Below are 22,719 nucleotides of genomic sequence, written 5' to 3' on the forward strand. Positions count from 1 at the left end.
CTGTTCCTGTTTTATCACTGCTTATAAAAACCCTCTTATGTCTGAGCTAGATGTATTCACAAACCCATCTGTTGGGTCCTTTTTTAGCTTAAACAAGGTGACACGGGCCAAGACCTACAAAAAGTCATCTGCAGAACAAATAGCACCTCACTAGAGCTGGCGACAGGAGGGAATCCATCCGCTGCCAGTTTATCCAAGCTGATTTTGCCTAGAAAACGTAAAGATTTTGAAACATATCTCCCTTCCTCCACTCCATTTTGAAATGTTGAAACAAAAGGTAAGCAATTCTTCGCACGTCTGGGTTGCACGCTTGCTTCCTTGTGCTGCGCTGTTCCTGACTGTCTGGAATCCAAAGCTGCCCGGAGCCTTTTACCTGCTCATTCAAGACGTGCATTACAAAAATCAGATCTTTTCTCCGACTGGATAGCCTGTGTGGCCAAAGTACTTTAGTGCCTTTCAGTATAATGGAAAGAAACTAATTTGGTTCAATCTCTAGAATTAATATCTGTGGCCGGGGAATCGCACTCTCCCGGTATTCTATTTTTTTTACCCTGTTTCTGAGCTTCTCCCTCCATTCCTCCTGGCAATTACCTGCCTACAAAATCTGCGGATGCACAGTCCCCTAGAGACCACGGAGGGAGGTTTTGACAAAGGTGTCTCAGACAATCCGCTCTAAAAGTGACAAAAATGTAAGAGCCTGCTGAGCTAAACGCAACGTGAAAAGGGCAAATCTCAAGTCAGCCCAGCAAAACCAGTCCCTCCTTTGCTCAGAAGAGACTGCCTCCGCGCAGACCAGGGCTGGCCTGCTGTCACCTTTCAGGTTTGAGCAACAGGACTTCTAATTTAGTACCCGAGGGGAGAAGGTAAAGGTCTGTGCCTGATGACATTTCTTGTCTCTGATCCCATCTGTGGCCACCAGAAGTTCATCTGACATCTTTGAACATGTCATCTGTCTGGAAGGCATCACGCTGCCAGCAAATATTCCTAAGTGGTTTAGCCATTCCAACAACTCAGAAGGGAAAACTTCCTTTACCCTTACCCTGAACATCTAAATTAAAAGGCAGGGCTGAAGGCGTTAGGAGCAGATGTGTTTGGTACCTTATGTCCCTCTCTTGATTACACAGGCAGCCTACTGCTTTAACCCATGCAGAGGCAAGAATGGTACACAGTCATTTCTAGCAAAGGGAGAAAAAAATAAGTCTCACAGATTTATTGGGTGGGAAGATCTCTATGAAGACATGGCTTCAGCTTTAGCACTTTGGGATCATGCCAGAACCCTGCCCTGCTGGGAATTCTTGGTTAAGACAGTCGAGTTACTCCCCAGAGCAGCTTCATCCAGCTATTGCCCTTTCAAGGTGGAGCGGGCCAGCTTTTATAGCAGCTCCAAAACTCAAATTTCTAGCTTGCCGTGACTTGGTGTTCATCCTATTTCTTCCATGCTAGAAGTATGAGGAGAAAGGAAGAGCTAAGGGAAAGAGTGGCTCGGTCTTAGTCCGCCTGAGCTTCTACACAGCATTATGAGAAGGTCTCACTCTTGCTTCTCCTTGGAACCTGGGCTTATCTCAGGTCTGGGAATTTACCCACAAAACTGGATTGTCGCTGCCTCATCTATGGAGCAGCCAGCAATAGGACAGCAGAGGACCTGCCTCCGCAATAAAATTTCTCACCTGAGAACAGCATTTTTCCCTGTTGCCTTTCCACTCCAAAGCCTGTTCACTCCATTGCGTGCAAATTCAGTAGAGAGCCCATTCAGTCCAAGAAAAAAAAAAGCATTGCATTCAGCCTAAAAAGACCAAACAAGGGAGCACGGTATGTGTGTGTGTGTATATATATATATTTAAAAAACACCACCACCACAAAAAAAACAAACGCAAACCACACACAAGTGGTAACTATGATCGAAACGCAAAATAATTTAAAATAGGCATGGGGATATTTAAGCATGAACAGGCAGATATAAGATTTCTATGAATATATTTAGGTTGAGAATGAGAAGGTTTCTATCCACCAAAGTGATGAAGCTTTGGAAGGGCAAGAGAGGCAGGGAGGGCAACAAACACAACCTGGCTGCTTTCAAGGTGGAGTCTGAGCACAGCACTACATCACACTTTCACAGGCAGCCCTGAAAATGATTAAGAACTGCAGACAGGAGGTGGGGAGGGATAAAAGGGAGACAGAAAAAAGCCCTTAAAAAGATCATTTCAGATGAGAAAGCATCATTTCCCATGGTCATATTACACTTAAGATTATATATTAAGGTACAAAAATGTCTCTAAGTGTCAGGCTGGGGCATTTAAAGTCCTGGTTTAGAGACACATAGATCCCAAGAGCATGAGAAATCTTCATCTGTCAGTAGTCCAATCGCAGGGAAAGTCTGGACTCCTGGATTTCCCTCTCAGTTTCGCTCTCCTTCTCTCCTAAGCATTAATCCTACATAACTCCACTGACTTTGGGGAGTGCGAGCTATTGCATGACCTTGAGGGTGAGAGAGAAGAGAGATTATGTAAAAGGAGGAACATGGAAGTCAATTTTTTCCATCAAAAATATTCTCCTGAAGTACTTTTTCATCAACACAGAGAAAAGATCAGAGATGAAAAAATAAAAGTAGGTGGTTTCTTACATTTTGGGGGAGTCAAACCCTGGTAACGTACATTAAAACTTTCACAACAGAAATTATTTTTGACAGCAAGAATGTCTTTTAAATCATATTTTCACATATTCTAAAAGTGTCTGTGAGCACACATAATGTCATGTGTGTGCACACTTGCTTGCAGAACAATTTTTAAAAAGCCATTAAAAAAGAAAAGGAAGAATATTTCTCATAGAAGTAACCGAATATGAAAGAGGAAAAAAAAAAAAAATACTCCGAAGCGCTCTCTCCTGCCTCCATTTCTAGACACAGAGGTTAAAATTCACTGTCCTGCGATTCTGCCACAGAATTTGTAAGTCGTGGATTGCTTCAGCTCCCAGCCCCCCGACCACAGCTGTACACAGGCCCTGTCCGAACATTTGGCACAAATCCGGCTCTTTTCTAATGCTGCTCTTTTCAAACGAAAACTCTGAAATGCTTGGGACTGATAAGCTAAGTACGCCACAAGGTTTTAAACAGACCCAGCTTTCAAGTCATAATTTCCAGTAAATAATTCACTATTTCATGTAGAAGAGGTGACATTTATTACCTATATTTTTATGGAGTATTCAATGAAATTTTATAGAAAGTGTTCGGCTGCTGATGAATCAACCCCCCCAAAAAAGAAGATTTGTCATATCTCGATTAATGCAGGTGCATATTTCTATCAAAAGGGTTCACTGTAGCCAAGCCAGCTATTCCCCAGCAACAGCAGCATTACATTCTGCTGCAAACCAACAAAACCAGGCCTTTATGGACCCGTATCGTATACCTGCCGCTGTCGTGTTTCACATTTCCCAGCAATGCGTCACACCCAGTCAGCATAGAAAGTGTGTGGGTGAACGCCATATGGAGAAATGAGAGCAAATTAGGGAAATATGAAACCTCTATTTGGAGTCAAATTTAGCCAGGAGTCAACTTTCTCCGATTCTTTTTTTTCTAGGAAGGATTTTCAGTTTTTAATCAGGAGAAGGTAAAGGGTGAAGAAATCTCACATTCTGCATTCTCCTCCCCATACCAGCTTATTTCCTTATGGCAGCTCATAAGATCAGATCCAGCCGCCAGCTTTCTCCATAGCTCTTGGTGTACAGCAAGTAAGCTGTGGGAGTAAGACCTACAACTACGTCTCTCTAGTTATGAACTGTCTACATCAGGAAAACTTCATTCTGTATATCTGAAGCTTCACAAGACGTCGCCTTTTTTCTTTATTATTTTGTCGCCCATCTCCAAATCTGGCCACCACCTTCTCTTAGAGCTCTGAAGGAAGGGGAGAAGATTGCTGCCCATTTTCCCAAATGCCTCATTGCAGGAAAAATGATGCCATTTCTGTGTATCTCATTTTCCAGAGACAGTTACTCTCTTCTTCTTGACTGGATACAAAATCTCTCTTCATGTTTTTGAAGACGCATAAAAACAATGAAGCCTGAAATGACGTGTAGGTGTGTATGGTGTATGAAGGACAACTTCACTCAATCCTACAGGCGAATAATGGCTCTTTGGGTAATTAGTATCTGATTTTTTAAACAGATTAATCCCTCTGGCTGAGGGCAACCGTAAGGCTGAAATCAATCCTGAACAAGTATTACATTAATTTCAGAGATCCTTGTCTCTGTGGACAAAAACCCGGTGTCTTCCTGTGAATATTATAATGATGAGAACGTTAATATTTGATAATGATGACTTTGAAAGATTAAATGAAAAATCACGATGATGAGGAAAAGGCATTATGTGAAATAAAACTCCTGCCCGTGTAGGCTGCTAACACTCATCTGTTGACAGATCCAGACTGAAATAATAAAAGCACAAGGAACAGAGAGATGGTTTCTGTCTGTCCAAAGTGCCAGAGGTGCAAATCTGAGGCCAGGACTGCCACTGATAGAGTTATTCAGACAGAAAAGGCATCTTCCGTGATCTATAACAGAAATGCTTAGCCCCTTTCTGTAATGCTTTTCACCTTTTCAGTGCATGGTCAGGGTTTTGATTTGCCCCATTATGCTCATAACAATAAAAACACAGAGCCCTTCTAGAATCTTTCTTTGAAGGATCTCAGAATGTCAGGGAGAACATCTGCCCAACTTGTGATATAGACAACTCTATATCTACCATCAGAGAGCTGTACGGGCCAGGGCTGCAGGTAGGCAAGCCTTGAAGTTAGAGCCAACATCTCAAGCCAAGATAAAGACTGAGTACCTGAAGCTATAAACAAGAATGAAGGCCGTTACCAAAGATGTGAGGATGAAGAAAGGATTAGTGAGGGAAGGATCAGAAGATGGCACTGGATAGAGCTGAGAGGCAGGAAAGAGGCTATAGCCATGAGATACTCCGGCTGTCCTTCCAGAAAGCAGCTCTTGTCTCTCCAGTGCCTTTAACAAAGCTGCTGCTCTCCCCAGTCCATTCCCTACAGCAAGGGACAGGAGCACAGACCTGCTTGTCCACCGGGCTGCTGGCTGGAGCTGGGGAGAGCTCCTGTCCAGACCCAGCAGCCTTGGGAAGGAGACATCAGATTTTTGCCTCTTGCCTCCCTGGATATGCCCAAATCAGGTAGAAAGAATACTTAAAAGAGGTCAAGACCAAGCTGCTCACGCCTGTGTCCTTTGCTGAAGGCTAGCACAGAGCAGAATTTTAATTGCTCGCCCAGCCCCATTCCAGGGCATGAAAGAGGCATGTTTTCTTCCTACCTCTTTTTATTTTGCTTCCTCCGAAGAAATTTTATGAATATAAAAATCTTACCACTGTCTAATAAACACAATCCTCTTAGAGCAAATCTGACAGGCACTGAAGGTATCTTAATGGGTGTATTATTTCAAATATTCCTTTCTGTTTGATATCTGGCAAGCAAAGAGAAATGTGATTAGAGGATGCTGGGGACAATGTATAGCTGGCCTTCCCACCTCTCCTATTCAGATTATTGCCCCCCCTACCCCGCTGGTGACCTCTTGAATCTGGCTCTGATCTGGACCCGAACTAAAATTTATGACCCTTTGATAATGTAAAGAGTTTTTGTGTGCTAGATTCCTTTTCTTCTGCCTAAAAAAAAAAAAAAAAAGTTCTTAAATAAGGCTCAATAAAATCCTTTAAGCCAGTTGCTTTTATCTATTTTTATATGGAATTTAAGGATTTATGTCTCTTCTCCCCCACCTCCCTGTTGGTTCCTTTTTGATTGAATTACGTCAGGAGCAGAGAGTCACAATGTTCATTGTAGCCGTAATAAAGTTCCTGTTAAACCCTAAAATCACAGAAACTGCATTGCGCATCAGGAGTGATTTCAGCGGTGATAGCTCTGGGTAAGGATACAAGCATCTCCTTCACTCTCATCATCATCAAGATTTTAATGCAGATTTGGCTTGCAAGAAGCTGCATTTTTTTCCAGATGTAACCAGGCACTAATGTCCAGGCATATCAGAATATCAGGCTATCAATCATCAGTCATACCCTCACCTTGGCCTTGCCCTATTTCACATAGAAGGCATTGTGTTTGTAGCAGACCACTTAATGGCTTGGGCAAACCTCCTCACTACTCTCCCTTGAGCAACATTATGTCAACAGATCCTCATCAAATCACTTATTATAATAATTAGCACAGGATGATCTAGGAGTTAACAAGCACGGTGCCTGCATTTGAGCAGCAGTTGACTTCCTTACCCTTCATTACCCGTCACTCGACTCCCCAGCCTGCATTCAGGGCTAAGACAGATCTGCCCCCCCTTTTCTCCCCAGCAGGCTCCTGGGATTCAGTCAGCCGGGATGCTCCGGTAATCAAGGGGACGGAGATTCCCAAGCTATCCCAGCTTTTGCAGTGCTTCATCAAAATACTGAATTAGGATATACCCGAGAAAACTTAAAAGTTACAACATGCAACAAAATAAAAACCCTTGAATTTGGATACTTTGAAAACTTGTGTTCTGGACTTCAAATTTCATGGCTCTGAAAAGCTCCTATTGATTTTAATGGCATAGATCAGGTCCTGATGCACATTGATTTCCATTATCTCTCTCTCTCCTTCTGTTCTGCTGCTAACACCCATTCTCTTGGGATGCAACAATCCTATTTTAACATACTGCTTTCTCTGCAGGGGATATCACTTCATTAGCAGTCTCAAAAGGTGGGAGGGAAGCAAGTTTGCTCTGGGACATATGGCTGAGACAGATCTATCCCTGGTGTAAATTCCGCTAACTCAATGCATTCATGTGTTCTAGAAGCAAATCTGGATTTGACCTATTTCCATGCAGGATGCATGCTTTCAAATTTATTGCTGGGTTCTGAGCAAAGCAGAGCCCCATTCTGGATCTGCCATTAGCCTGCAAGGATCAGATATCTGCAGGCAGAAATATAGGCAGATGAAGGAACAGATCAAGAATACCTTCTCATCCTTATTCTCAAGACCTTGATAATGAAGTGGTAAGACAAGTAAAATGATAACTTGCCTCCTCTCCCTCACGCCCCCCCCAAAAAAAAGTTTCAAAGAAAGAAAGAAAAATATCTCAAAGCCAAAAAAGCACATTTTTTTCCATTAAGCTTATTGATGGTCTTGGCAGACCACAGCAAGATCAAAGAGAACAAGGGAAAAAACTGCAGCTAAGCAGAGAAACAACTGAGTACAAGACCAGACCACACCAGTGCACCACTGCAAAGCCTTCAGCATTCCAGAGACCATGGGGAGCAAACAGCCAGCCTTTGCCACAACAGGGTGACAACAGACCAGTCTGGGACAGGCATTTAGATTGAGCCAAGGTACACCTGCAGTATGGATCTAGCAGTGAACACAACAAATTCTTGCATGGTTCCTATTTGCCCAATCTAGAAAGGCTGATCCAGCGCTTACCAATGTCATCACTGGCTCAGTCTCCCTAATCTCAGTGCAACTTAATCAGACACTGGTTCCTAGCTCAGTCATCAAGCTTTTAGCGAAGTTTGGACATCCAGATCTCCAGCAGCATCCTCAGCCTACGCCCACAGGTGCACAGCCAGGAGAATCTCATTGCAAGGAAGTTGTGCAACTGTCTTGATTTTATGGTCATAGGAGCATTTGTTTAAGACTTGATTTTCACAACCTGTAGAGCTTAACAGGAACTGCTGTCACATTTGAAAAATGAGAACAAGAAACATTCTGTCACACTAGTGTGATGGGTGCTGTACGAGTCAAAAGGAGGATCGACAGAACAAGATTAGTATGGGGGCATGGGTGTACCAACTTGTTCATAACTCCTGGCTATTGGTAAACATTCACGCATCCCTCTCAAAATAAATAAATCTTACATGCAGATGCTCTTATGCATGGCTAAACCTGCACAAATGTTCACATAAATTCAAATCAGGAAAATACTTTATTGACATGACAAGCGCTATAAGCACTGCCAAAACATAAGACGAGAAACCTGTCAGCGGGAGATACGATTCAGCAGCCAGGCTGAACATGCACGGCATCACCCGGCATGGGAAGAGGAGGGATACAGCATAAAGAGTGGGGAAGGCGGTCCTGCATCACCAGCTGTGCCAAGGTGATCTGGGGCAGAGTCTGGGTCTCCCCAGTCAATGCAGCCTCCGCTCCCCAACACATCCCTGGCACCTGCTCTCTGCCTCAATGAATCTGCTATACCAGAAACTCCTCTTATTGCCAGCACACTTTCTGGAATGCTCTTTCTTCCATCCAACACAGGCTGTTCCCTCCCTCCCCTGGAGTATGTTTCCTTCTCAATTATCACACATTCCTGTCTCCTCTTGTTGCCTCACACCTCTACATCTTTTCGGACAGCAGTAGGTGGAGTGAGGCAGAGTCTCTCAAGACCTTGGCAGAGCTGAGGGAAACAAGGTATTTGTGGGTTTTGCAACCACTGAAAGGTCTGCAACCAGTTGAGGCATCGTTTGTGAGAATTAAGGTACAAAGCTACAGGTTGTAAGGGATGTGGGTGGAAACAGCTGGGGAGAGTCCAGCACCTCAGAAATGAATCATGCAGAAAACTGAAGCTGGAATGGAATTTCCCTCCAGGTTATGAGGGTGCAGCTGACAGAGATAGTTGTGGTTGGGAAGGAATTTTCCCCAAGGGATCTTGGCAAAAATTGAGGTTGTGGAAAGAGGAAGCGGGGCGGGGGGGATAAGGGGAAAAAAAATAATAAAAATTTCCCTCTTGAGCACAGAGCAAGAATTCAGTGACTGTGCTGCTCACCTTTATGGAAACGTTCTTCTATAACAGTTCTCAGGCTCCCACAAACACCAGTTTTGAGTGCTCTCTCTGGCTGTCTCTGTGCCTTTTGAGGTCAAGGAGACCTGAGGTTCAGCTCCATCTCTAACATGGATGTGCAGGGGAACCCTGAGCAAATATCTTTGCTCAGTGTGCTTTAGCTGACCCCTCCACCAGTTCCATAACAACATGAAAATGATCAGGTTGGGTCAGGCTGTGGGTCTGTCTAGCCCCTTGCTCATCTCGAAAACGGATGCTAGCAAATACTAAAGAAGATATGAACAATTATTCTACAGTTTATGGAGAGCAGGGAGCAACAATGCCAAGAGACTAAATTTTATGCATCTTCAGATAAAAACCAAAGTGTGGAAGTGCAAAGTTCAATAGTGCTGTTCTGCTGCATGCACACTGACCTGTTGTTCTGCAACACTAAGGTTACAGGAAAATGCAAGTTTAAAAAAAAAAAAAAGGTTTTGATAAACCATTAAAATAAAAGCCACTTTCTATTCCAAATGTTCACAGTAGCTGCCTCCACAGGTGACTGCTAAATAGACCTCTAAAAAGAGAGCACATTTTGTTTGCATAAAATATCAACTCTGCAAGTAAAACTAGATATTTATGACTTCTGAGATTTCCCCTCCTCTCCAAGTTTGCTGTGAATCTCCTTCAGCTACCAATTCAACTGTGAATCACAGTCTCAGTCCCTGGGTTGGACAGTCCATGTTTCTCATCTGGCCGCCTTCATGCTGCTTTTCTTCCAGAGCACGGAGTGACATCGAGGCAGCGTGTTCCGTGAAGACAACGGACCTCTTAAAATAGCACCCCTGTGACATGGCCACCCAAAGCTGCAGGCAGGTGGATTGGTGTAGAGGTGACAGTACCGACCATTCCTGGAGGAATCATGGGCTGTCACAACAGGAGAGGGAAACCTGTGCTTTTATAGCAGTCATGGCAGTTCTTTGCATTTGGCCCTCATGAACTTCTATCTAGCTGCTGCCCGTGGACAATAACTGTGTTCCTCACTGCTAAATCCACTCTTCAGGCAGTACATAAACATATATATGCACCTAGCTCACATCTATCCATTTTCCAGGTGGAGCACAGTAGCTGGTTAAAACAGCACACAAGGACAAGATAAAATGGGTTAGGCTAAGAAATGAGGGAGAATACAACGTCCATGTGAAAGCACAGACAAGACTTTAATTAGATGGCAAGATGCAATTACTCAAGTTGGAGTTTTGCCAGCTAATACCCATGCAAAATACCACAGGTCCGAATGGACGCAAAAAGGTTTTGGGACCTCTGCTTTATATCAGTGAGGACGCACAGCTATCCTGCTCAAGGATAAAGCACAAAAATTTAGTGAACTGCAGGGCAGCCAGGCAGGCTGCCGTCCCACCCTACAGAACACTGTAAGGACAAGTGAATGAGGAGCTCTCTAATGGAGCAAGTAGAGGTGACCACTGCCTTCTGCACTCCATGGTTCAGCATGGTGGAAAGAATCAAAGGACAGAGAACAAAACCTATTCCCTCCCCAAGCACAAACTACTAAAATATGTTTTGGGCCAAATTCTGGACTTCGGCATGCAGCCAACCTGGATGTCACTAAAAATTTTCCATCTCTTTCTGCTCCCTGACTCTACCTCTGTACAACGATAGATATCTGTCCACTTGTCCACATGTAGCACCTCTACAGAGCATCAGAGTATTGGAAGAGCTTTCCTTGAGTGCAAGATCCTGATTTAGTGAGATCAGCAGAGCAGAAGAGGGTATGATATTACAGGGAACAACATCCACTCGTGTTTGCCCTGTAAAGGTAGAAGTGAAACAAAATGCAGGAAAAACCAGAATCCAGAGAGGCAGCCCACCTCCTGCCCCATGGGAAGGTTTGAGTTGGAGGAGCCCGCATTGCGTTGGCTGATTGCAATTACATCATCTGCTGTCTGGCTGGAAATAAAACGAAATTGCAACAGAGTTCCAGCTTTAATTGAAATTTCCTGGGATCTGTTATTACACAGCAGTGATTGTTCTGCAGCATTAATGAGCCTTTGCTCAGATGATTATCCAAGTGTCTCTCCAGTCGCTATTTCATTATTGTATTATTAATGATCAGATAGGATTGTCACAGCTGAGATGAAACTTGAATATCAGACAGCAGACAGAGCAGTACGCGGCTCAGAGCACACAAACATGACGGCTTTAACACACGTCCCCCTGCTACGATGGCTGTAGTATCAGTGCTGGTAAATGAAACACAAAGCGCATGCCAGTTTTGTTGGGGGTCAAGTGGGACCTTTTGTATTTCTTTTTTTCATACACGGTACTATTAGTCTGTACGAACTCTACCATCTAGATGACCTTTTGTATCCAGTTGTGTATAGACTATTGGGAAGAACGGTGTGCGCCAGACTTTGCCTTCCAAGAAAGATTTTTGTTCTTTCTTGGTTTGTTCATTACATAATTACAAGGCCAAAGTTTTGGGGTTTTTTTTTGTCATTCAGTGAAATGAGGACTGTAGCCTTCTCCTTTCCTTATTCCTATGAAGATCCTCCAAGATTCCCTGAGTGTCTACCTGGGTTTCATGGCCTGAATTGATCAAAATAGTTTTAAGAGCTGCGCGCTCAGCCCACATTCTGTTGTTTGGAATTAATTCAGACCCCCTTGTCATTCAACAGATTGCTCTGTGCCGAGTCCCGCACGAAATCAGGCGGATCCCTCGAGCCTGATTTGGCACGAGGCCGGACCAAGACTGGAAGCTGTTAATTTTGGCGAGAGGAGGTTCACAAGATCTGGCAGTGCAGAGAAAGACGTGGCTCGCTGCAGCCCTAACTGCTTCGGGAAGCTGCTTTCCCGCGCCTCCAGGAACGGAGCTGTACAGAGCAGTGCTGCTGAAATGACACGTGCATCAAATTTACCACTATCCCATCACTGGTTCTCTGATGGATCCGTAAGAAAATCAGTGACCCATTTTCTCTGTCACCTGTAAGACTTCCCCATCTCTGAATGCCACAGAAGTCACAAAGCCACCATTCACAGAAAAGCCACGCAGTGTTAGATAAGTTTATAATCTCAAATTCACACCGACTCAGAAAAAGGTATCTTTTTATATGCCTGAAAAGCCTGTTTCGCTTCCTAACAGTAATAAATCCCACATCTCTTCTTTTAACAGCACTAGGTAGCCCACCACTATGAAAGAGTGGCCTGTCCAAACCTCCCTGCTCATCACCATCTCTGGACTAACTGGCAAAACCATTTCAAACAGGCAGAAGCATTTCTCAAACAACTTCCAGCAAAGCTATCATGCCTGTATCCCTAGGTGAATGCAAATCCTTGAAATACACAATTCTTTTCCATTTGTTTCCCCCCTCCTAATTTCAGATCCTCCTTTTAGTTTGATGTTGGGCAAATCACTTCTCTATTTCAGTTACTTCGAGTCTAAAATAGGGCAAAAAGTTCAGTCCCAAAGCTTGGTGACATTTCAGTTTTCTTGTGAGATGTAACCAGAAGCAGAAGAGGAACAGTTTTAAAACAGGAAATATTTTGAAAATCAGGGCGAGTTAAGGGAACAGTTTCAGTCACCAGAAGGATCTGTAAAAAATTCAGAACTACCAAACATTTATTTTTATCACTACAATTACTTACGATTTTTTCTCCTTTCTCTAAAATTATTACTTTTTCTTGCTGTTCATATTTAAGTAAAGTGTAATGTTAACTCATAAATGAAAGATAATGGTTCCCTTGGGGCTGACTGAGTGCTTCAGCCGCTATTAATTTTTTACTGGGGCTTTGTTGCCCAAGATCCTAAGTACATATTGGTAATCGGACAAAAAAACCCCCCACATTTATTCCCCTACTGTTTGGGTTTACCATTAAATAAATACTCCAATATTTGAATAACCTTCTTCACCCAGGGCTGCAAAAAGTTTTGTGATTTTCATGGAGGAAAATACAGTGGCTAAGTACTAGATATTGTTCTTAATGCTGATAAAAGACAATTCTACATGTCCAGGAATCATTTTCTTAAAATCCTAGCATAGATTCTTGCTCTTTTTCTCCTCAGAAACACAGCACAAATGATTAGATCATTATGGTCTATCAATTTGTCATATTTCAGCTACTTTTTTCTTTAAGGACCCAAGATGAAAAATCACTAAAAAGGTCTAAAACTAGAGGAAAATCATTTTACAAAAACACTTGCTCCATTTTGATGTCAAAACACAATATTCTTCTCCTTTAAAAGAATGTTAAAAAAAAATCACATCCCCTTTGCAGCAACCATTTCCCTCTGATTTTTGCACATTGTGGTTGCGGATATCTTTCTCAGAAATGATAGCGAAGCTTTAATTTACATGGCAGTTGCTTTGCTGTTCAGAAGCACAGCTTAAATCAAACCCCCATTTCGGCGTATTGCCATCTCGTATTTTTGTTTAATCTGCATATGCACGTACGGACACACATACTGCTGTGAGCCTGGCTGAGGCGAACGAGTAGGTGAGATTTAAGAAGTTTCACATTAGCAATGGGCTCAACACAAGCAAACGAGCAGCGCCAGCTGACCCAAAGCTCGCTTGGACATGGCCATCCAAGCAGCTCCGTGTGCAACTGCAAAGTAACCCGGTTGCGGTGGGCAAGAACTGTGGAATTAGTTCGTGAAATGAAGTTATGACGATGAGACAACATAGCATCAAATTGCTGGCCCAGACTGACTCCCAGGGGAGAAGAACAGCCCCGATCCCTGACTTCATCTAAATGTGCTTCTGCAGCTCCTCCAGCGGTACCGGCTGCTCGCTCATCCACACGCCATTAGCGTGCCACGCTAGCGGGTCAAGGAAGACAAGAAGGTCCCTGTAGCTCCCATCTGCCCTGCTGGAAAGGATGAGCTGATTATGTTCTACATTCAATCACAAGAAATAATCAATCTGTAATTAAGAGACTTCTCTCCCTCCCATCTTTCATCAGGTCTTTGCCTCTTCAACCCTCCCAGCCCCCACCAAACCTTCCAACGTGAAGTCAATTTAATGAGATTTCTCAGTAACAAATGACCAGTTTGTAATAATTATATTTTCTTCTGCAATTGCCGTAAAAGTGATTTAAAGCAGAGAAGACTCCAATTTATTAAGCATCAAATTTTCTGCAGTGAATTTTTAACTATGAAAAGAGCCTTGAGACCAAGGGAGCTCTCCTCCCCCACTCTGGGCTTTGCCACTGCCCTGAAATATTGATGGTTTGTAGATGAAAATGTAACGATGGAAATGTGACTCCTTTATGAAAATAAATGAACGCTGTGGCAGGCTGAGCCCAGCTGCATTTTCCGCCCTTTCATCAAGCCTGATGGTAGCATTGCAAGGGAAGTAGCGAAGGAAGCCATACAGAGAACAACAAACCCATCCTCAACCAGTTGCAGTCCCATATTTTCCTAGCTAATATTTGGCAGACATTAGCAGAGGAAGGTCTAACTGCTGTGCACCTTTCAGGCTATCAGGGAAAAGTTCAAAGCCAGAGGGAGTTCGAGTTCTCACCTGGGCTTGGTGAGTTTACAGAGGTGCTGAGGAATAGGAAGGCGATCATGGAAACAAATGAAACCAGAAATTAAGGACAAGACCTGAAGAGGTGCAACTTTCTCCCCAATTTGTTTTAAAATGCCAGGAATTATTTGCTATGTTGGGGGGATAAGTAATAGCTAAAAAAAAGCAAGCACCAAAACAAAGCCTGCAGCATCCTGCTACCTTCCAATAGTCGCCGACTGCAAGGTTCAAACCCTGGCCCCTCCTATAATTTGGAGTCAGTCAGTTCTGTTACACTTTTGGATCCTTTTCGCAGCAGGAGCCCACATTGCATGCTAAAAATTGCCCTACCTAGGACCTTTTTCAGTTTGGCCAGCTGGGCCGAGCAGGTTGTCAGTCATGACTGTCCAGTGGAGTTGGTTAATGGTTAAAAACTATCAAGTCTCAGTCAGCTGCTGCTGGTCTCTGAATAAAACCATAATCCTCTTGTTCAGGCTCTGAGCCCAAGCACAGGCAGCCCAAAATAGAAGGGGTAGAAGAATGAGAGAATCAAGTCCATGCCATGAGATAAGCATATTTCTTCATGGACAGTTATGGTGAAAAGAAAAATGCAGTATTGCTTCCTTCCCCCCCTTCCCATTTTGGTCACTCAGAGTAATGAAAGTGAATTTAAAAAGAGAATCTGCCCTAATGCAGTAGACAAGCAGCTCCCCAAAACCCCAAAGCAAAGGTTTGCCTGAAGTTTTCACTTCTGTTACTGGAAATTTTCACCAAGTCCTTATTTTGTTCTATCTGGTTTTTTTTTTTGCCTGTATGCACCTCACAACTCTGAGAATGAAAAAGGCAGTTTTCTGTAGCACAGCAGCAATTCCCAAAACAGCTCAGCATGGAGTTCATTGAAATGCACAGGAACTCACTTTCTGTTACCTTCAGCTGAACAGAAAGGGAAACAGCTTCTACTAGCTGATTGACCTTTCTGCTGAATAGGTTGTCTTGCTCCAAAGCTGTGATCCGTGACCCCAGTGGCCTGGAAGGCCATGGATAATTATAACCCAATAGGCCCATCACTGCTAAAACAAGAGGGTATTTGAATAGTTGGCGCTGGTTTCCTATTTAAAGCGACAAGTGATATTCACTGCAACAGATCCTTCCCATCTTTATCCTCATCTTCCAATGAAGGGAATGGATGCAAATGGTAGATTTCCTTAATTAGAACAAGGGGCAGATTGGGAAGATGGTAGGAGACCTAACAAGGGGAAGAGACTATTTTTAATGAGACCTAATTCTATTATATGAAAGATGATGAACAATCAATGTGCAATCATGCTGACAGGGAACGGTTAAAGATTTTAACTTTGGTATGCATGAAAAAACAGATTTTCTACACCTAGCGGACGGAGGACAAATATGAAAGAGAAGAGGAAAGATAAAAGGAGCTGAGTCCTCACGCAGGGTAAATTGGCACAACTTGACTGTTTTCTGATTAATACCAATGAGAAATGTGGCCAAGAGTTTTAACCAGCACATTGTTTACCAACAGCCGTTGAAATCCAGTGTCTTGTTTCAAAGCACACTTGTTACGCAACCTCCGGAATGCCTACAAAGCGCTGTTAATTAATTATCTCTGGTAAATGGACCCCTAAGGGCTCCCAGAGGTAACATGCATCTTGGCAAGGGAACAACACAACTGACAGGAGCACCTGCCTTGCAGAAAATTACAGTGCCCACCTAGTGGCATTAAGCAATAGCGGAGCAGCCGGATCTCCTTGCTCCTTCCTTAAAAGGTGCAAGGTATCAGTCACCAACCCCCACAATTTTTTTTTTTTTCCTCTGACAAAAGTGGACATAAAAAAAGTACAAGTCTGTCTTCCCAACATTTTAACATTTTGTTTTTCTCCATTATTGCATAAAGGCCAAAGAAGAAAGTTATCCTGACCTCAACTATCATTTGAGCTTATTTTGTATTTGTTAGTACATACATTTTTAGATGCATGCACACACTAGCATCCCTACAACTCCATGGCTGCAGTGGAACTTTCACTCTGATAACAAGAACCCAAACTGCAAATGACTGATTATTTTTAGCTTAACAAGCAAAAGGACAAACAACAAAAGAGTAGGGACAATGCATCATGAAATGTACTCTGTTCATTTATTTGACAACTGCAGTTTAGTTGTAGTTAATTATGATAATACTTCATGGCATACCAGTTAATGTTCTGTAGTATAATTTGTTAAGGTCTCAGGAACATGAGGCTTCCCCTCCAGCCTTACACTGCTAAATCTTTATTAGGTAGTGGGAAAAAGCCTGACATTTTGGGGGTGAATATTACAAAGGACACTGCAAACTGGAGGTAGAAATTAAAATTTGCTTTGGGAAACCTGTCCGGGTTACATGTACTGAGACAGGGGTTTTGGCAGCTTTGCGTTTGATTTCTGACACAGATATGAAGGCCTGCGCACATCATTGATACCACATAGAAAGAGTCTTCTGTTGCCATATCTCACAACCCTGACATTCAGTTGTAGTTTAAGATCTCTGCAGTTAGTGCCCACATCCAACTCCCTGCCTAAGCCCAAGGTCTCAGGCTAACGGCTGTTGCAGCGTTTTACTCTCTAGTACCGACCCCCTCCATCCCCATCACCGCCCCTTGCTGTGGCAACAGCTAACCCGAGCGTCCCCTGTGTGCACAGGGAGCCGAGCTGCAGGCAGACGAACTTTTCACAACAGAAATTCTTCCTGCACGAGTTCCCAGATCTCCGTGGAAGCCTCTGGGTGCTAGTGCAAGACAATAAATAATTGTGTCTGTCAGAGCATCAGCAGCACAGACAATGCTGTAGACAGCTGTAATAGTTTTACACATTTATCCTTCGGGACTGCATAGGTTGGGTGTCCCTTTCACAGGCTGAAATTATATCAGCTTCACACTACGTATTGCTTTACTTATTAAATCTGGCCAGACCAGTTCTTGTCTAGAAACTCGCAGCTGTCACATTAGTTTTATCTAAACATGCGCAGCGCTCTGGACAGGTTCCAGCCTAACGACAGATCCATTCCTTCCTGCCCAGGTTAGAGCTGACTCGCTTTCTCCTGCCTCCCCTTCCCACAAAACACCCTCTTCCGCATGGAGTGGCGCACGTCTTCCCCCCTCCATCCCCTGCCCACGCTTCTTGCTGAACTTTACTGCCAGGCTCCACACATTGCTCAAGGAGGTGCAGAAGCAGTCAAGAAAAAGGCACCCAACCGCTGTTTCCCCTTTTAACAAGTTCACCTCACGGATGAGCAGAGGGCTCTCAGTCAGAGGTTGCCAGTTACCCTCGAATATTTTAACACAGTCCTTGATAGAGAGGGAAAAAATAACCCTTAAAGAACAGAATGAGATGACCACTCAGGATTGCTCCAGACAAGTGTCTAACCTCAGGAAACTCTCCGTTGTAAAATTTCATAGGGGGGTTAAAAACTTTTTTGTCGAATAAATAAATCATCCTCCTCTAGTGGATTTCATGAAGTTTCACAAGCCCCCTCGTTCCCCATTAGTGGTTTGTTCAGTATCACCTCAGGTGGGCTGAAACACTGGCTGGCACAGGCTAACTTAGTCCCGGATATTTAGATGAATCCAGGGCAACTTGCATTCATTTAGTGATGATTTGCCAGGTTGCGCTCATTCAAAATCTGGCCTCGCAGACATCGGCATAAGGCCTGGCTCCCTCTCCGCCTGGCCTAGTGCCCTTGACTTGACAGAAGTGACCCTCTAACATCGGTTCTCCTGACAGCATCCTTCCTCTGCTAATGTCATTTTGAAGATGAGGGCTGCTTTTCAGGTACCGAAGCCAGGCTCACAGAGAAGCTGATTCATGTTCCGCAGGGGTAAGACGGCTTCCCTGGAGCATTCAGATTTTGCCCTAATAGTTTTCTGGATGGCAGCTCAGCAGGGAGGCAAAGCACACAACACACCACAGTGAGATCAAACGCTCTCCATCTTGCAGAGAAACTGGGAAGTGATTAACCGCTTCCCGGAGAGAAGCGACATGAAGACATGAATAAAGAGACAGCGGCTGTTAGACTATAAGAGCGAGTGGAAATGACTGATAAGCCATGGGATTCAGAGAAATCTGTGATCGGTAACTGAGCATGTAATAACTGTATCACCAGAGGAGCTCCCTGAGTGCCCATCTCTCCTCCTCCATGCGCCACTGCAGACGCCCGCAGTGCCTGTCAGCCGCTGTGCTGAAGCTGAGGGAAAGAGACTTTATTGTCTTTATTAGGATCTGGATGGAGATTTACATCTCTGCCTTTTTTTGAGGGTTCTCCATTATTTTACTGCATTGGTTCTACAGGAGTCTTGGCCAGCTCCTGTCTACCTCCAGGGAAACAAGTCTGAATTACTCAGACAGAAGCAGCAAGATGGGAGGAAAAAATGAGAGTGTCTTGTCTACGAATATGCCCTATTTAACTTCTGCTAAATGAAACCACTGTTGCGTTTCATAGAATCACATAAAGTTGGCAAAAACTTCCAGATGTCACATAATCCACCCTATTGCTCAGAGCAGGGCAATCGCCATCAAAAGATCAGGTAAGCTGTGGCTCAGTGTCTCTCACAAACATCCAGCAGAGTGGATGCTGAGGTTGCCCATTTCAGTCTTGTAGTGCCCTGCCAGCAAACTTTTCCCCAGTGTTCAATCTGACCCTACCCATTCACAAATTGTGGCTGCTGCCTCTTGTTATTGCAGACAGTTTTTACCCTAACATCTGCTCATCCAGAGCCCAGGACAGATTCACATGTAAAGAAACTTTAAACAAAAACCCAAACCAAACCCGCTTACTGTGCGCTGCTTAGCACGAAGCACTAGCTGTCATTTTTAGGATTGTGGCAGGAGCAGGGTGCTCTCAGACTCTGCTTGAGTTTGAGAGTGGCCCTGTAAGAGCCCCTGATGTTCTTCCTCCTCACCACGCTCCCTCACCTCCCTTTGCCTGCCCAAGATTTCTGAACTTCTCTTTATGGTGTGCCTGCAACAGTAGTGATTAATGACGGCCTGATCTCCTTGTGAGCCTTAAGCTGTTCCCATAGCACAAGTAATAATAAATACAGGTAGATTTCAGTACAGAAAAAAATATCAGGTTTCAATAGCTATAACAATATCCAAATTATCAGGTGAAAGCCTTATGGAAAAGCAATTAGGTACTAACAGACTTGTTAGAGTCACAGACTTTTCATACTGTGCTAGAAAATCAGGACCTAGAATCGATTTGATTGGATTAAATAAAAGAAGCGATCTAACCTCACGATCTCCTACATGGAGCTGAAGCTTTACAGATATTTGAAAAAGCAATCACAACATTTTGTTTCAAGTTTTCCTTCATTCCTTCCCAGTCTCGCAATAAGAACTTGAAATAGGAATCACCTCTATCTACCTTCTTTCCTGAACGCTTTCTGCTTTATTGCATTTTTCAGGAATTTATCAGAAAAATACCCAGACCCCCACTCCAAAACCCCAGCAATAGATACAACGAGGTGAACAACTGACCTCACTGTTGCCACTGATGTTTCAGAATGCAGGACTGGAAGAGGTTTTGTCTCTTTTCCATTCCCAGAGTGCCTGAAGCTTTACAGATGAAACTGTTGTTTGAGAATATATTGTGTGCCCTGCAATCTGAATAAAGCAAAGGCAATCAGCAACCCATGAGAGCCACCTGAGTTAGGCTTTAGTACAGCTGTAAGACAGTCACTATCTACAGCCCCAGAGAAAAAGCAGTCCCATAACAGAGGAGTTCTGAATACCTCTTCATTTTGTAGCATCTCTTCTGTTCCTTTTCCTTTGTAGGATGTCTTTTATTCAGCTCTCTGTATCTTCAAGAGGGTCCCATCACCTCCTGGAAAACAATTATAAGGAAGAGCTGTTAAGAAAAAGGCAGAATAATAGTAGAGACAGTCAGAGGACTTTCCTATGAAAAAAGCATTTAGACGAAGGCATGGAAAAGAATAATGCAGAACAAAGTTGTGCAGGCTGGAGAAGGAGGAGAGAGCAAGGGTTAACAGGAGATAAACTGTACAAGGCCTTAAAGACCAGGACAAACCCATCAATACTCTGTGATTACCAGAGATCCTGAAAATATTGCAAACATTTTAAGAAAGAACATAAAAAGATGAGAAAGTTCCCTCCCTTTCTGCACTACCTGTAGCTATTCTAATCCCTTCTCTGCCTTGCTCCCCTCACATTGGCTTAGCAATCTAATGATTGATTTTGGTTAAAAACAGCATTTGTCGTTGTTGCGGAGGAAGGGATGCACCTTGCCAACAGTTAGACTGGTGACAGTAACCAACAGGAATGGACCCGGGCTTTTTACAGCTTAACTTGTGCAGAATTTGTAAACGATACGTGGACAGGGCCAAGTCCTGAGACATTACAATGCACGCAGAACTAAAGAAGCCACTTGTGTCTCTACCATGGCTTTTACTAGCATCATTTAGTGCAGCCTAAAGGCTGTTGCTTTTTATTTTTAGCTGCACTGAACTCCAACGATGTAATTGCCAGAGCAGGCCAATTAGTCAGAAAATAATAAATATTTGTCTGATACAGTTCCTCCTCTACAAAAATGTTCATAACACAGAGCTGTGGAAAATCTGTCCAAAGGCCCATTTAATTAGTATTTTCTGTCTTGTTGTGATAGTACATGAATGGACCTTTTAACTAAATCGTTATATAATATTACATGACCCAGCCTCAGTTTCTGCAGTTCGTGCCAACTGATGGTCTTGCATTGCCATAAAAGTGTGCCTTTGCACAGTTTTGCAGCTGGAATGCCCTGTAATTTTTGCCTATTGTGATCTGTTCCAAGACCTTTATGTCAGGAACCCGAAAACAAACAGCAGAGATTGCAAATCTATGCAAAAAAAACCCAAACAAAAACCCAAACAAAAAACCCCACACGCACATACCAAAAAAAGGCACAACAAAACCCACCACACACTCATACAGACACTCACACATCTGCAAACTGCGACAGCCCCAGAGGTTACACTGCTGCTCTTTGCTTAAAGAGAGACAAGAGCAAATTGAGGGAAAGGGAGGAAATTTGCAAAAGACAACATGGATCTGAAGGTTCTGAACAAAAAAGGGAAAAGCCCCTGGAAAGCAGGTTTTGTTTCCTGATTTTAAGTAAACAGTCATCCATAGGACACTCTGTGAAATGTAATTACAAACACTGATCCTCCTCTGCCTCCCCGAATGGTGGGGGGGCAGCCACAAGTAAAAGAAAATCAATTGAAGTGCAGTAGTGAACAGCCAAGCCCACCACACAATTTGCTACCGAAGGCAGGAAAGCTTGAAAGTAGTGGAAAGTAGGTTAAGATTCGCATGAACATAACATGCAGGACAGCATTGGAGGTTAGACCTAATAACCTTAGACAAGCCAAAATGTGTGCAAACTTAGTTTGCATTTTTATTTTCCTCTGATGCCTTCCTCCTTTTTATTTCCCATGCACTTGCAATGATTAATATCAAAGGGTATTACTGCACTCCTGACATTCAAACCAAGCAATTTCAGAGCCTGGAATAGGCACTGAAAAAAAGGAAGGGCAGGTGGTCAGGTCAGCCCTCTCCCAGATCCAAGCTCTTGTTCTATTTGCATTAATACAAGGAAGCACTGAATGTGCTGCAAACACACAAGAAATGTCATCTCTGTTCATCGGCTTTTGTATTAAAGGTAAGACGTGAATATTTATCTTCCTTTCCAGCCACTGAACTCCACAGGTCCGTTAGCTCAAGGGCAGTCATATTTAGTGGTGGGGAGGAAGAATGAGTGCTGTGGCTTTAGGATCCCAAACACCTACCAGTCTCTCTTTCCTCCCTTAACTACAAGTGTTAACATGTTCCAGAACTGAGAATCAAAGTTAAGAAAAAGAACCAATGTTTTTTCTTCAAGCTTAAAAAGAAAAAAGTAATTTAGCAAACTTTACTTAAAATAAGGGTTTCATAAAGTGACTTGTGCTCTGCCTTTATTTTTTTTTAATGGTTTCTTCTTCCCTCTCCCCCTTCACTTTTCTGCCAGTGATTGACAGCTCCTGATAATATATCATCTCAGCTGGCAGGTATTTTTTATAACGTTTCATTCGTGGCACTGCAAACTGGATGGTCCCTCTATACCTCCTCCAGTTTCTCTGCCTTTCCAATTGCTTCTAGAAACTATGACAGCAAAGACTGCAGAAATCAATGAGTGCCTCCACACATGCCATGTTCCAGCAGTAGCAATAAAGTGCATCAGTTTCCTAACCTGTAAACCCTCCAATTAATGATTCCACAGTGACAGGAAAAAAAAATAAAGTATATATGTGTGTGTATGTATATATATATAAAAATAAATGCAGAGAACAAATTACTATTTGGCTCTAAGTATGTGTTTCCTCAA

The sequence above is a fragment of the Caloenas nicobarica genome, chromosome 26 (genome assembly GCF_036013445.1).
Source record: "Caloenas nicobarica isolate bCalNic1 chromosome 26, bCalNic1.hap1, whole genome shotgun sequence".
Taxonomy (NCBI): Eukaryota; Metazoa; Chordata; class Aves; order Columbiformes; family Columbidae; genus Caloenas; species Caloenas nicobarica.